General features: G+C 35.0%; 1 protein-coding gene across 3 annotated transcripts in view; it reads right to left on the bottom strand.

The window, feature by feature from the left end:
* NLRC4 (NLR family CARD domain containing 4) overlaps positions 1-5,812 on the bottom strand; it is a 30,297-nt gene extending 24,485 nt beyond the window's left edge. The window contains exons 1-2 of one of the 3 annotated variants that reach the window (XM_039887452.1): positions 5,684-5,756; positions 2,192-2,226 (exon numbers count right to left, since the gene is read on the bottom strand). The gene's annotated coding sequence lies outside the window, so the exon portion shown is untranslated. Of the gene's footprint in view, positions 1-2,191; positions 2,227-5,683 lie in introns of all 3 variants that reach the window. The other 2 variants (XM_039887453.1, XM_039887451.1) reach the window with 2 other exon arrangements.
* Between the last annotated feature and the right edge of the window lie 8,234 nt (positions 5,813-14,046).

Below are 14,046 nucleotides of genomic sequence, written 5' to 3'. Positions count from 1 at the left end.
TTTGGGGCTATTATGAATAAATCTGCTATGAGTATCCATGTACAGTAACTTCGTGGACATATGTTTTAATTTCTCTTGGGTAAATACTTACAAGTGGAATCTCTAGGTATGTGATAAGTCAATTTTATTGAAGGTGCCAAACTGTTTTTTCAAAGAGGTTGTACCATTTACAGATCCACCAGCATGTAAAACCAACAGTTCCAGCTGTTCCAAATCCTCACTCGCATTTGGCATCATCTGTCTTTTTAATTTTAGCCATTCCAATAAGGAGGTAGTACTATCTCATTGTGTAGTTTTATTTTAAACTTTCTTGATAGTTAATGGTGTCAGGCATCTTTTCATGTAGTTTATTGCTTACTCATAAATCTTTTGTGCAGTGTCTATACAAATCTTTTGTCCATTTTACAAATTGGGTTTTCTTTTTATTATAAACTTTTAAGAGTTCTTCATAGATTCTGGGTTCAAGTGTTTTTTTTTTTTTTGCCAGATATATGTATTATGAATATTTTCTCCTAATCTGTGGTTGTCTCCTCCTTGATTCATGCTATTTGTGTCCTATCTACAAAATCATTGTTATCCTGAGCCACAAAGACTTTCACCTAAGTTTCTTCTTCAGGTTTTATACTTTAAGATTTTACATTTAGCTCATTGATCCTTTTTGAGATGATTTTTATTAATGGTGTGAGATAAGGAGGTTCGTTTTTTTCCTTTAGGGATATCCAGTTTTTCCAGCATGATTGCTTTAAAGAATATTCTTTACACATTGAGTCTGTGTCTGTTTCTGAACTCTATTCTGTTCCATAGATTTATATGTCTGTCCTTATGCCGATATCATACTATCTTGATTAGTGTATCCTTATATTAAGTCTTGAAATCAAGAGGTATAAATCCTTCAGTTTTGCTCTTTTTCAGAATTATTTGCATTTTCATACAAATTTTAAAATTAATTTATTGATTTCTATTTTTAAAAGAAGCCTTCTTAACTTCTGGTTTTTGTTCTGACATGTAAGGAAGTCAGTATTCCACTATAATTTATATAAAAAACTTATTAAACTGGAAATCAACAACTCTTTTTAGATCTATCAGAGAATTGAAGTTACAGGTAACTGCAGCCCCAGAATTTGAGACAGTCAGGTGGATACAGAGAATCACAACTTACTGGAGCAGAAACCCACAAGGAGCAGAAACTCATGAAGAGAAACCTCTGAGTAACCAGTATGGGAGTAGGAGGTCCTAAACTGTAATTGAAGAATTGCTAGAGGCTCAGTGCGGACAAGTCTGAGAGTTTTACCACTAGGAACCCTATCTGAATATCATCATGAAGATTAGAGAAAAGTCCCCTTGTGCTGCCACCAAGGGGAGTGGAATATAGCCAGAGCATTCTATTCTCCTTAACAACGCCTGCCTTCAAGGGAATTTATTTTACCAGAGCCTCACCTATTGAAATATTATCAGAGCCCAACCAACCGGGGAGAGAAATATCCAGTGCCAACCTCCTCTAGCTTTACATGTGGGGCAATAGTTTGTTTTATTTATTTTACTACAGGGACATTTAAAAGTCACTACCATCAATTCCAAAGAAACAAAAGCATGCAAAATATTTCAAGTTCTGGAATATAATGTGAAACAGAATATTTATGAATTTCTTCTAAACACATTCCTACATTTAAGACTTTTAATAACTATTTTTTATCTGTTGCCTCATGTGAAAGAAACTTTTTGAAATTAAAATTTTTAAAAAGTGTTTTTCATTCAACTATGAGCAAAGATATATTGACAATTCTGGCAATACTGTCTATTGAACACAGATATGCAAAACAATCAATTTGCTAAAGTCATTGACAAAGCTGCAAAAGGTAAGGCTTGAAAAGAGATTTTACTGTCTATTACTGTGTCAGACCATTATGTAGGTATACATTTTTTCCTTTTTTTGCACAGCAATATTTACTCTAGTTTGACTATGCTCAACATCGCTTATCACTAGGGAAATGCAAATCAAGCCCACAAGAATATCACCTGAACCCAACAGAATGGCTGCTATTGAAAACAAAAACAAAAACAGAATATTACAAGGGTTGGCGAGGATGTGGAGAAGTTGGAATTCTTATGCACCGTTGGTAAGATTGTAAAATGGCATAGCTGTTATGGAAAACAGTATGGAGGTTCTTTAAAAAATCAAAAATAGAATTACCATATGATCCAGCAATTCCACTTCTGGGTATATATCTAAAAAATTGAAAGCAAAATCTTGAAGAGATGTTTGTACACCCATGTTCATAGCAGCATTATTCACGAGAGCCAAGAGGCAGAAGCAACCTAAATGTTAATCGACAGATGAATGGATAAACAAAATGTGATAGATAGATATATATATATATGATATTATTCAGCCTTAATAAAGAAGGTAATCCTGTCACAAACTACAATATAGATGAACATAAGGGCATTATGCTAAGTGAAATAAGATAGTCACACAAGGGCTAATACTGTATGTCTCCACGTAGGTGAAATATCTAGAATAGTCAAATTCATAGAAATAGAAAGTAGAATGGTAGTTGTCAGGAGCTTTGGGGAGGGAAAAATAAGTTGTTGTTTCACGGATAAAGAGTTTCAATTTTGCAAGCAGTGAAAGTTCTGGAGATTCATTGTACAACAATGTGAATATACATAACACCACTGAACTATACACTTAAATGGTGAAAGTGACAAATTTTATGCTGTGCATTTTACCACAATTAAAAAAATTTTTAATTGTTTCTATCTGGGTTTCTTTTCTGGTCATTATTTTTGTTAATTTTGTTATACGGTTATTATTGAAAATAACATTATATAAAGGAGGGGGGCTGTTTAAAATGATTTGTTTAAATGTCAAATATACTTGATATACCCAGCCAAGATACAAATAGTCATGCTCTTAAGGCCAATTTTTCGTCACTGGAAAAATAAATAAGATCAAAATGGAACTTCACGTTGGACACTAATGGATGTGGCACCAAAAGACTGGGCCATGGTGCATCTGTGTGAGGAGCCAGAGAATCTGAGACTTTCAGAGAGGAAAGAAACAAGAAAAGCTATCAAAGGAAGAAAGAGTGTCTTCTAGGGCAGTTTTTCAAACTGGTAATGATATCAACTTAAGTGAGTTACAATTAGTATATTTTTAACGATGAAATAGAATTAAAACTACCAGAATGCATTGTATATTTTTCATGAAAGTTTTGTTTCAATTATTTGTATATCTTGGCACTGGGTAGGGATGTAAGATGTATCTCTTATTGTGAGTTGAAGACAATAAAAATTTGAAGGTCAGAGTTCTAGGGTAAACCCATGGAGGGATATTTAATTCTGCCTAGAAGAGATGATTTCTGAGTTGTTCTTGAAAGGAATCAAAGTACACCAGGCAGTGAAGGGGAAAAGTTATTTCTAGGCAGAGGAAGCAGCGTAGGGAAGGAGCCACAAGGAAATCAGCCTGAATACCAGGATTGGGGCAGCACCTGTGTGACTAAGGGCCTAATTTGATGTCAGGATTGAGTTAAATTTCAGCTCTACCACTGACAAGTGGGAGTATTCTAGACTGGTACATAGAGGACTCAGTAAATAGCAGCTGCTATAGTTTTTTTCCCCTGCTTTTCTATACCCCCTAGAAGGGGTGTGTCTGAGAGGAATTAGATCCGCCACTGACTGGGTCAGAATTTAAGTGAGAACATAGAAAAGAGGAAGAAGATAGAGGAAGGAGCCAAGAAGTTCCTTATAATCACTTGTAAACAGAATAAACTAGTCCCAGAATTGGCCACGCAGTCACTTTGTCTGCCAAAGTTATCAATTAAAATTGCTACATGAATCATCAGGCAGGACGCTCGGCCAATTCTGAAGACGCTAAAAATTCATGTTCAGTTTGGATATTGGTGGTATTCTTCCTACCCACGGAGAAAAAATCTATGACTAGAACAGGGAACCAAGTCAGAGGGAACCAAATTATACATTTTTCTCAAGAATAAAATCGACCTATAGTCTGAAGCTCAGCTCATCTGCTCTCAGTTACCCACTGGCATGAAGGACAGGGTTGTGACCAGTTTGCTCCCCTGGATCGTGGCTGTGGCCATGAATACATCTCCCATCTTAAGCAAGCAGCCAATGAATAATTGAATTGCATGGAACTCCTTTTCCTACATTTGGAAAATAATATTTAGTACTACAGTATAATTCTAAAAATGGATATTTTCTTCAAAATGGTTACATGAGCTCCCTAGAAAACCTAAAGTCCCTCAGGCTCCATACCTCTATGGATTAATTCCTGCAACCTAGGGATAAAATGAAGGAAAAGTCCTATAATGTGAGCAAAGAGGCAGCACACGGAGTGAAAAGTGTGTGTGAGTTTTGGCATCACAATCTTGAATTCAAATCCTCACTCCATAGTTTATTAGATAGGTACTCTTCCCTTACTGAGTTTGGCTTCCTTTCTCTGAAACACCGAAATGAATAACACCTACCTTCCAGAACTGTTGTGAAGATTAAACAGGAAAGTGGTTGGGACAGAGATGATTGGTGGGTTCTAACTGTCTTCGTTTCTAGTAAAAAGGCTTAGACTAAATGTTCTTAGATCTCCAACAGACTCCAGAAATCTCAAATATTATTGTTAATGTTTGTGTCGTGGGCAGAACTGTGGTCTCCCAAATCCATATGTCGAAGTCCTAACCCCTTCATGACATGACTGTATTTAGAGACAGGGCCTTTAAAGAGATAATCAGGTTAAAACGAGGATGTGAAGGTGGGCCCTAATCCACTCTAACTGGTGTCCTCAACAAGACAATGAAATCTGTACACACAGAGACTCCAGAGATGCCAGTTAAGGGGAGACATGTAAGGATCCAGTAAGAAGTAAGACATCTGCAAGCCAAGGAGAGCAGCCTCGGGAGAAACCAAACCTGTGGACACTTTGATCTTGGACTTTTAGCCTGCAGAACTGTGAGAAAATAACTTTCTGTTGGTTAAGCCACCAGTCTGTGGCATTTGCTTTGAAAGCCTGAGTAGACTAATACAGTATTACAGAAGTGTGCTGAACTGTTAAGAGAACAATGACAGGAGACTGGTTCCATCCTAGACAATTAGCTGCCTGACCTGAAGCATGTCAGTTAACCTCTCTTCACTACATTTTCCATTCCTCTAAACAGGGGTAGAAGGATTGATTGAGATAAAGTATGTAAAGATCCTATCAACAACAGGCGTTCTGTAAATGCTGGGTTCTTTCCATTCTCTTTCCAGATATCAGGTTTCTCACCAGTAATTCAGGGGAGTGGATGCACTGAGTGGTTTCCTCAGGTCTTTTCAGGTTACCTTCTGCAATTCTAACAACGGTTTTAGGAACTAAAGTAGCTTTCCTTCCTATAAACCCAAAAAGTATTTTCAAAGTCTTTTCTCTCATTTTGTTTCACAGTAAAAAAAAATGCACCCCTCTGACTTAATGTATATTTAAATATCAATCCCAAGGAACCTAATGAAACCCCCCAGGCCAGACAAACCACCCTGAAAAGTTTCCCTGCAAGCAAATCCAGCCAGACACGTAAAATCACAGCCTTCAGTTAAAGCTTTTATGTCTTTCAGACACAGGTTTTAAATGAATGTAAACCCAAATTTTAATATTGGTTCCAAAACCCACTTAAAACCCCATTCTCTCTCTCCATAGTACCTGGCTGAACAATACAGTTGTCCTCTTCTTGGTGGATCAAAAGACACTTTTAAAATAAAGTTTCTTTTTATTTGTTTTCTGTTTCACAGTGAGGCCTGGTGTCATGTAGATCTGAGGTCTTCCTGTTCTATGGCCACAGGATGTAAGGGAAGTGCAAACAATGACACGTTCCTTTTTTTTTCAAAACATAGTAAGAATGGTTTGGACAGAAGTTTACCTATTCAGAAAGGAAAGATGAGTATAAGTAGAGTAGCCAGAGAAAGAAGTAAAACTTGAGACTTAAAGATGCACGAGCTAGAAGTTTATATTAGGAAAGGAATTACTCATATGTTTCTGATTTGTTCTCATCATATGAATTCTATTGCTGTTGGTGTATTTATTCTATAGCTTAAAATGAAGCAAAGTGTTTTGGACATTTAATTTGCACACTTTGAGATTGCATCAGAGAGGAGAAAGGTGGAGGAGAGAGAGAGAGAGTAGAGAGAGAGAGAGAGAGAGAGAGAGAGAGAGAGAGAGAGAGAGAGAGAGAGAGAGAGAGAAACACGCAATGAAATGAGCCGGTTTGGTTGGTTAAAGCATAATACTACTGTAGTCAAAGTCCTGCTTACTGTCCATATCTTGGATCCCAGTGGACTTCTAGCAAGTTCATACTCTCGGTCACTGGGGTCCTGGGCAAGATTAGCACAGAGGAGATGGATCACCACTATCAGTCCACTCCACTGACAATGCACGTTTGTCTCTTGAATACAAAGAGCCATAGGCTCCCACTGGCACGTGCACATTCAAAACTTGTGGTCACAAACTCCGGGAAGCCAGTTTACACTAAGCTCTGGGAATGGACAAATCTCCCAACATTTCTCTTGAGAATAACATTCTTGCATACTCCTTCCCCTATTGTTGCACAAATGACTACAAACTTAAGTTACGTAACTCTTATTTCCAAAGAACATTCTGACATTAACTTATCTGACATAAAGGGATATCTAAGTTTTCCCCTAAATAAATTTCTACATTTCAAGTTTTCTATGGGACTAACAGCAGTGTTTCCCAACTTGTGAAGTGTGCTTCTTTGAAGTGAGATCACGGGCTGTGCTGTCAGCTGGATTTTTAAATCTTTAATCAGACCTATATGTAAATGTATGTTCACAGAGAAAAAACTTCAAAGATAGCTACCAAAATATTAACAGTGTTTACCTCTGGGAGTAGGATTATGGGTAATTTTAAGTTTTCTCCATAGGAGTGGAATTGATGGGTCAACTGGTAAGTAAATGTTTAACTTTATAAGAAACTATCCAATCCAATAGTTGTCTTTGTGTATTAGAGTTCTGGTTAGTCCACATCCCTTCCAATATCTGGTATTATCAGTTTTTTTAGATGTGGTTATTGTAGGGAGGCTGCAGTGATATCTTATTGTGGTTATAATTTACACTTCCATTGTGACTAATGATGTTGGGCACCTTACTGTGCTTATTGGCCAAAAAAGATTTAGAATTCTTTAAGTATTACAGAGACAAATTGTTTGTCAGATATATGTATTGTGACTATTTTCTCCCAGTTTGTAGTTTACCTTTTCATTGAGTTAATGTCTTCGATAGTTTTAGATTGTCGTAAAGTTCAATTTACCATTTATTTATTTTAAATTTGTACTTTTTATATCATATTTAAGGGCTTTGTTAACCCAAGAGAGCAAAGATTCCATCTGCCATTATAATTCTCCTTTGCCATGTAACATAACATAGTCACAGGTTCTGAGTATTAGAATGTAGACATCTTTGGGGGGCCATTATTCTACTTACTACATATGTCCATTATAAGAAAGAGGAAATGCTCTTCTATTCCCAGTTTGTTGAGTGCTTTTTATCATGATACATAGTGGAGCGTTTACCATGCGCCAACCACTCTGCTAAGTGTTTTACACATATTATGTCATTTAACCCTCACCTATGACATGATTATCATCCTCAATTTACAGAGGAGTAACCGATGCTTAGAGAAACAAAGTAACTTCCCATAGTAATGTAATAAGTGGCCAAAAGAATATTTGAGCAGAAATATGTTAAAACTAAAGCTCAATATTTTGGTAACTACTAAAATAAATTAGACATTGGATGGTATTCATTGTCTACATAAGGTCATTCACTTAGCTTTTTTAACAGCTCTATTGAAATATAATTTATATACCTTGCAATTCACTCATTTAAAGTGTACATTCAATAGCTTTTAGTATATTCTCAGAGTTGTGTATTTATCACTACAATCAATTTTAGAACATTTTCAAAACTTTATAATCTGTACTTCTTGGCTGTCACACCTAACCTCCATGAACTCAAGCGCTAGGCAACTATTAATCTTTCTGTCTCCATAGACTTGCCTATTCTAGATATTTCATATAAATGGAGTTATAATATGTGGTCCTTTGTGACTGGTTTCTTTCATTTAACATAATATTTTCAAGGTTTATCCATGTCGAAGCATGTATTGGTAGTTCATTACTTTTTATTGCCAAATAATATTCCATTGTATGGGTATATCAAAGTTTATTTATCCATTCTCCATCTGATCACCATTTAGACTGTTTCCATTTTTTGGCTATTATGAATAATGCTGCTATGAACACTATTGTATAAGAGTTTGTGTGGACATATGCTTTCATTTGGGTATATGCCTAGGAGTAAAATGCTAGATCATATAATATTTCTATGTTTAACCATTTGAAGAACCAACAGACTGCTTTCAAAGCAGCAACACCATTTTACATTAATGAGAGTAGTGTATGATGTTTCCAATTTCTCCACATCCTTGTCAACAGTTTTTATTGTCTTTTTTATTATAGCCATCCTAGCGGGTGGGAAATGGTATCACATTTGGTTTTTGCATTCCTTTATTCTTTCATTTATTCACTCCTTTAAAAATAAATAAGTGAAAAATAAATAGCATTAAAAACAAATAGCATAATGACATATTTGTGATAAATGTTAGGAAAAAATAAATAGGATATTATAATAAAGAGTAATGTGGTAGTCAAGGAATCTAGAAAGGTTACATTTAAGCTGAGGTCTGAAGGATGGATGGAACCAGCCTTGAAAGTGCCAAGGAAGAACTTTCCAGTCAGAAAAGAGCAAGCACAGAAGTGTAGAGGTGAGAAAGAGTCGGCTGATCCTGAGAACTGAAAAATGCCAGTATGATTGACTGCAAGTGGAAGAGTGGCATGAGGTGAGGCTGGGAGGTGAACAAGAGATGGTAAAGAATTTAGATCTTATTCTAAATACAGTGGGAAGCCACTGAAAGGCTCTACATTGGAAGAGGCATAATGGTGTTCATATTTAAAAAGATCACTTTAGCTCTTGCATTGTAAAACCAGTTAAGAAGTGTTTATACTTGTCCACATGAGAGATAACAGTAACTTGAAAAAGAGTAGTAGCACTGAAGATGAAGAGAAAGGCATTCAAGCCCTATGTGAGAGTAGATCAAGCAAGACTGGATGGAACTCAAGGGATGAGTAAAGGGGAGGAGTCAACGGTGACATTCAAGTTCCTGACTTTAATTGCCGCGTCCTCTTTCTACCCTACTGCGTGACAAGGTCCGGAGATGGGGACAGAGGCTTCAAGGAATGCATCTTCAAGAACGAGGACGTGGCATGTGTTTAGGGATAATTACTTTCTTAGAAATGATCCTATTAATAGGGGGAATTTGGGTAGCACAAATTCTAGTAAGTGTAAACGCTATACAAATGGATTTCCTCAAAATTGGCTCTGAGGAAAACATAGTAAATTCCCCGCGTATGGAATCAGCTCTAGTCACCCTGACGTGTCCAGAATGCGTAAATCCTTTATTTGAACAATTATTAAGGGAAATTCCTTTTGACGCGCCTCTTAAAGATATTATGAATAAATTATAAAAAGCTGAATTACTAGAACCAGTTTATACTCCTGTTCCCACGCAGTTAGTAGAAAAATTAGTAAAGGATAAGAAATTTACTCATAAGCCTGTGCCTACTATAGAAGGGCTTCCTTTTGTGGCCTAGTGGATAAATAGAAAACTCTGGTATCCACCTAGGGGGGCTAATAGTATGAAAAGATTACCTGATCTTCCTTTGCCTTATACAGAAGCTTATAATAAAGATAGTATACATATAGTGAATAAAGATAGAATTCATGTGCCTTGTAGTAGTTTAAGTTTCATAGAAAGGCTGGCTAGGTCAGGATCTCCTTGGTGCTTAAAAACAAAGGAACAGAAACTTAGCTTATGAAAGCAGCTTTGTAAAACTGATTTTTATAAATATTTTCCTCATTATTGCACCAAGGAAACTTTTGAACAGCTATGAGAAAGGTTCAGCTTGAACTTTAGATATAGCATAAATCAAATAGCATTTAAAAGATTTCTTTAGGCAGAAAGAAGAACAATGTCTGCCCACAAGCCAATGCTTGCTGTTATGAATACATCTATCTATCACCTTTACTTAAATCAAACTGTATCTTACGTAATAGATATAAGAATTAAAAGTTTAGATTGTTCCATCAAGTAGTTCTGTTCTAATGATTGAGAGAAAAATGTACTAGTTAATCATGAACATTAATAATAATATACTCTATAAGATTTTCTGCTCCGCCTAACCACAGAAATTTAACTCCCTGCTACCTTAACAACAAAGTATAATCAAATGCCAAATAAAAAGTATAAAAGTTGTACTCAAATCACAATAAAACGGAACAGTGTCACACCGCCTCTGAGCTGTGTAGTCGACTGTCTCCCGCGCCGACGCCTTGCCCACCTTCGGGGCCCCCTGGATCCTGTCGTGGCTGGACTGCGGCATTTAATGATGGGGTGAATGAGGGTGTCATTTACTAAGATAGAGGACCAACAAGTTAAAAATGAACGAGCAATGGTATGACATACTGGTCTTTATGACTCTACAATGTGCTTAAATAAATCCTGAAAACTTCCAGTTCAGTTTTTTAACAGTTATTGTCCATTCATTTAAGTGTACACAATGTCTGCTTCCTTGGCTATAAATTTAATGACAATTGACTGAGGTCTTGAATTTATCTACTATTATACTACCGTTTGTTGCATTACATTCTTCTCTCTCTAGTATTAATTCAAAATTGAAAACATTTCCTTCCATTCATATCCAGAGTGTCTCTCATACCTACTCTTTAGAATCTGTCCACTTTTCAAGTGCAGTTAGCCCTTGAACAATGTGAAGGTTAGGGGTGCTGACTCCCTACACAGAAAAGAGCAAGCACAGAAGTGTAGAGGTGAGAAAGAGTTGGCTGATCCTGAGAACTGAAAAATGCCAGTATGATTGACTGCAAAAATCTGTGTATAACTTTTGACTCTCTAAAACCTTAACTACTGATAGTCTACTGTTGACTAGGAGCTTTACCAATAATGAAAAGTTGATTAACCTATATTTTGTATGTTATATGTATTACATACTGTATTCTTACAATAAAGTAAGCTAAAGAAAATAAAATGTTATTAAAAAAAATATAAGGAAAATACATTTACAGTATTTAATGAAAAAATCTACATGTAAATAGACCTGTGCAGTTCAAATCTGTGGTCAACTGTAAAGTATAATGTTAATTAAAATCAATAAATGAAAACTGAAACAACAAAATATAGATCCCTCATCAAAGTGGCATGTTTTAAAAATGATGATATCCACTATTGATAATAAAGATGGGGGTAGGAAAAAGTACTCTTGTACTCTGCCAATGGAAGGATGACTTGTTGCTACTTCTTAAAAGACAAGTTAGCAATATATGTTTAAAACCTTTAGACATTTTTACCCTCTTTGACCTCAGTTATTACTCTTTTAAAAACTTATCCTAAAGAAATATTCATGAATATATACAAAAGTACAGATACAAAGCTGTTTATCATGATGCTGTTTATAATTACAAACATTCGGAAAGAAATCCAGTGTCCAAAGATAGGGAGTTGGCTCTAATAAATTATAAAATATCCATTAATGAAACAAAAAGAAACATTAAAAATGTAGAAAAATATATGGGGACATTAGAAAAATGTTAGTGTTATAAAACAATGTGTATGGAATAATATGTTATATGTAAAATGCTTAGAAAAAGTATTGTAAGGATTTACACCAACATAGTGTAACCCTCTATAGGTAATATAATAGGGTGATTTTTGTTTTTTTATTTTCTCTAATAAGTATGAATTACTTAAGATAAGAAACAAGTTATAAACACAAAAACAAACATGGATTTCCCACTTAGGTTTGAAGACGTTTTGAAGAATATCATAAAGTTTCTTAGTCTGAGTAAACTAGCCCTCTTAAACAATATTTAAAACATGAAGTTAGATCAGCAATTTAAACATAGTATTTGTACCACTCCTGGAAGGTCAACAAACCCATTATTTAAAGAACCAAAAACAGGACATGAATTCTTGAAACAAGAATCATAGTCTGAAAATATCCTGACCTCAGCTGCCCAAAGTCTGGACTGAAGAAATGGATGTCTACAACTTATAAGGATTATATTCTCATTGACAAAGTGGTTACTGAGAATGTAGCAGCACCTGTGTAACTACATAAAAAAAAACAAAAAACTGCTTTTAAATTTTGTTGTGACTACTGCAAGTTGATTGCTAAGGTGTCAAATTCAGTTGACAACCAGAGCTATGTAAAGTGACTCAAATACTTGGACAGAGCCAAAAAAAACAAATCCACAAAGAACAAAAAACTTAAGCATCAAAGGGCAATAATGAACTCTGAAGAATAGCAAAAAGCAATAGAGCTCCAGAGCATTATAGTTGGGACTCAGGTATCAGATTATCAGGGTTCACCTCTGGATTTTACCAATTAGAATCTCTGTGATCTTTGGCAGGTGTTTAACTTTTTTCTGCTTAATATTCTTTATTTGTAAAATGGGGAAAATAACAGTACCTACTTCATGAGGTTGTAATGAGGATTAAATTATTTAATGTAAAACATTTACAATAGTACTTAGTGCCATGAAACTGTTAGCTATAAGAATTATGTAGCTGTTATTATTACTGTTATGTATTTGAGTTTCAGAAGGAGAGGAGAGATAGAGTAGCAGCAATATTAGAAAAGATAATAACTGAAAATTTAAAGAACTGAAGACAGCAACCTTGAAGTTCGGGTTATCCAATAAATTCCAAGCAGTATAAACAATAAGAAATCCATACCACATTCATTTCAGTATCCATTCTCAGCATATAGTAAGACAAAGACATATTAAAGGCAACCAAAGAAAATAGAAAAATCATCTTCAAAGAAATGAAGTTCATTTCTCAATAGCAACTAGAAAACAGGACCATGGAATATCTTCGATGTGCTGAAAATAATAACTGTTGACCTATAATGATACTCCAGTACAAATATCTTTTTAAAACAGAAGCGAAAAAAAAAAAAAAACCCAAAACATTTGTAGGTAAAACTGACAGATTTTTCCCCCACCAACAGAGCCTTACTAAAGGAAATCTTAAACGATGTACTTTAAGCAGAAAGAAGGAGAGAATCAGAGATGAAAGAATAAAGATAAGCAAAGAAAATTTTTAAATTTTTGGAAAAGCAGAACGAATACTGACTATATAAAACATAACACCAATTTTTGTGGGGTAAAAAATAAGCATAAGTCAGAACTAAACTATATAACAACCATAGTTTCTAGGTTGTTTTGTCTTATCAAAGTTAAGAGTGTTCTAAGGTTCTTGTATTATCTTGTGATAAGTTAAGTACACATTAAAAGTTCATTGTAACTGATAAGAAAAGAGAAGTAGAGGGTATAATTTCTAAACTAGTAAAAGGAAAAAATGAGAGAAAATAATCAATGTAAAGAAAGAAAACAAGACAAAATAAGGTAGAATAAACAAAAATAAATCCAATGTACCAAAAACTACAATGAATGTAAATGGACTGAATGCTCAAATTAAAAGGCTAAGGTCGTTAAACTAGAAAAAAATGCTATTTACAAAAAGACATATCTAGACTGTAACGATATAGAAAAGTTGAAACAAAAGCATGGGCACAGGATTCTGGCAAAGCGGAGTAGGAGCTCAGCAGACAATTTCCCCAACAAAACATCAATTTAACTAATGAAAATTATTTTTAAAAAACTATTATTTAAACTCTCAGAAAATTGTCCTAAGGGCATACAATATATGGCAAAATAGTCACTTGAGAAAAATCTATTAAATCTTGGTTAGAATTGTCTGAGAGTGGAGATTCTGTTTTTGTTTTCTTAACGTCTCATCTCTTTCTCTTTCTTTACTTATGTTCTCCTTTTATTTGTTAACTGAGTAGGTTCAAGAATTTACAACTAGGAACGTGTCTGGAAGTCAGCCCATGTCTAAGATCCCAAGATTTT

The sequence above is a fragment of the Pteropus medius genome, unplaced genomic scaffold, assembly GCF_902729225.1.
Source record: "Pteropus medius unplaced genomic scaffold, Ma_sr-lr_union100, whole genome shotgun sequence".
Lineage (NCBI taxonomy): Eukaryota > Metazoa > Chordata > Mammalia > Chiroptera > Pteropodidae > Pteropus > Pteropus medius.
This window is presented reverse-complemented; position numbering and strand designations above follow the sequence as displayed.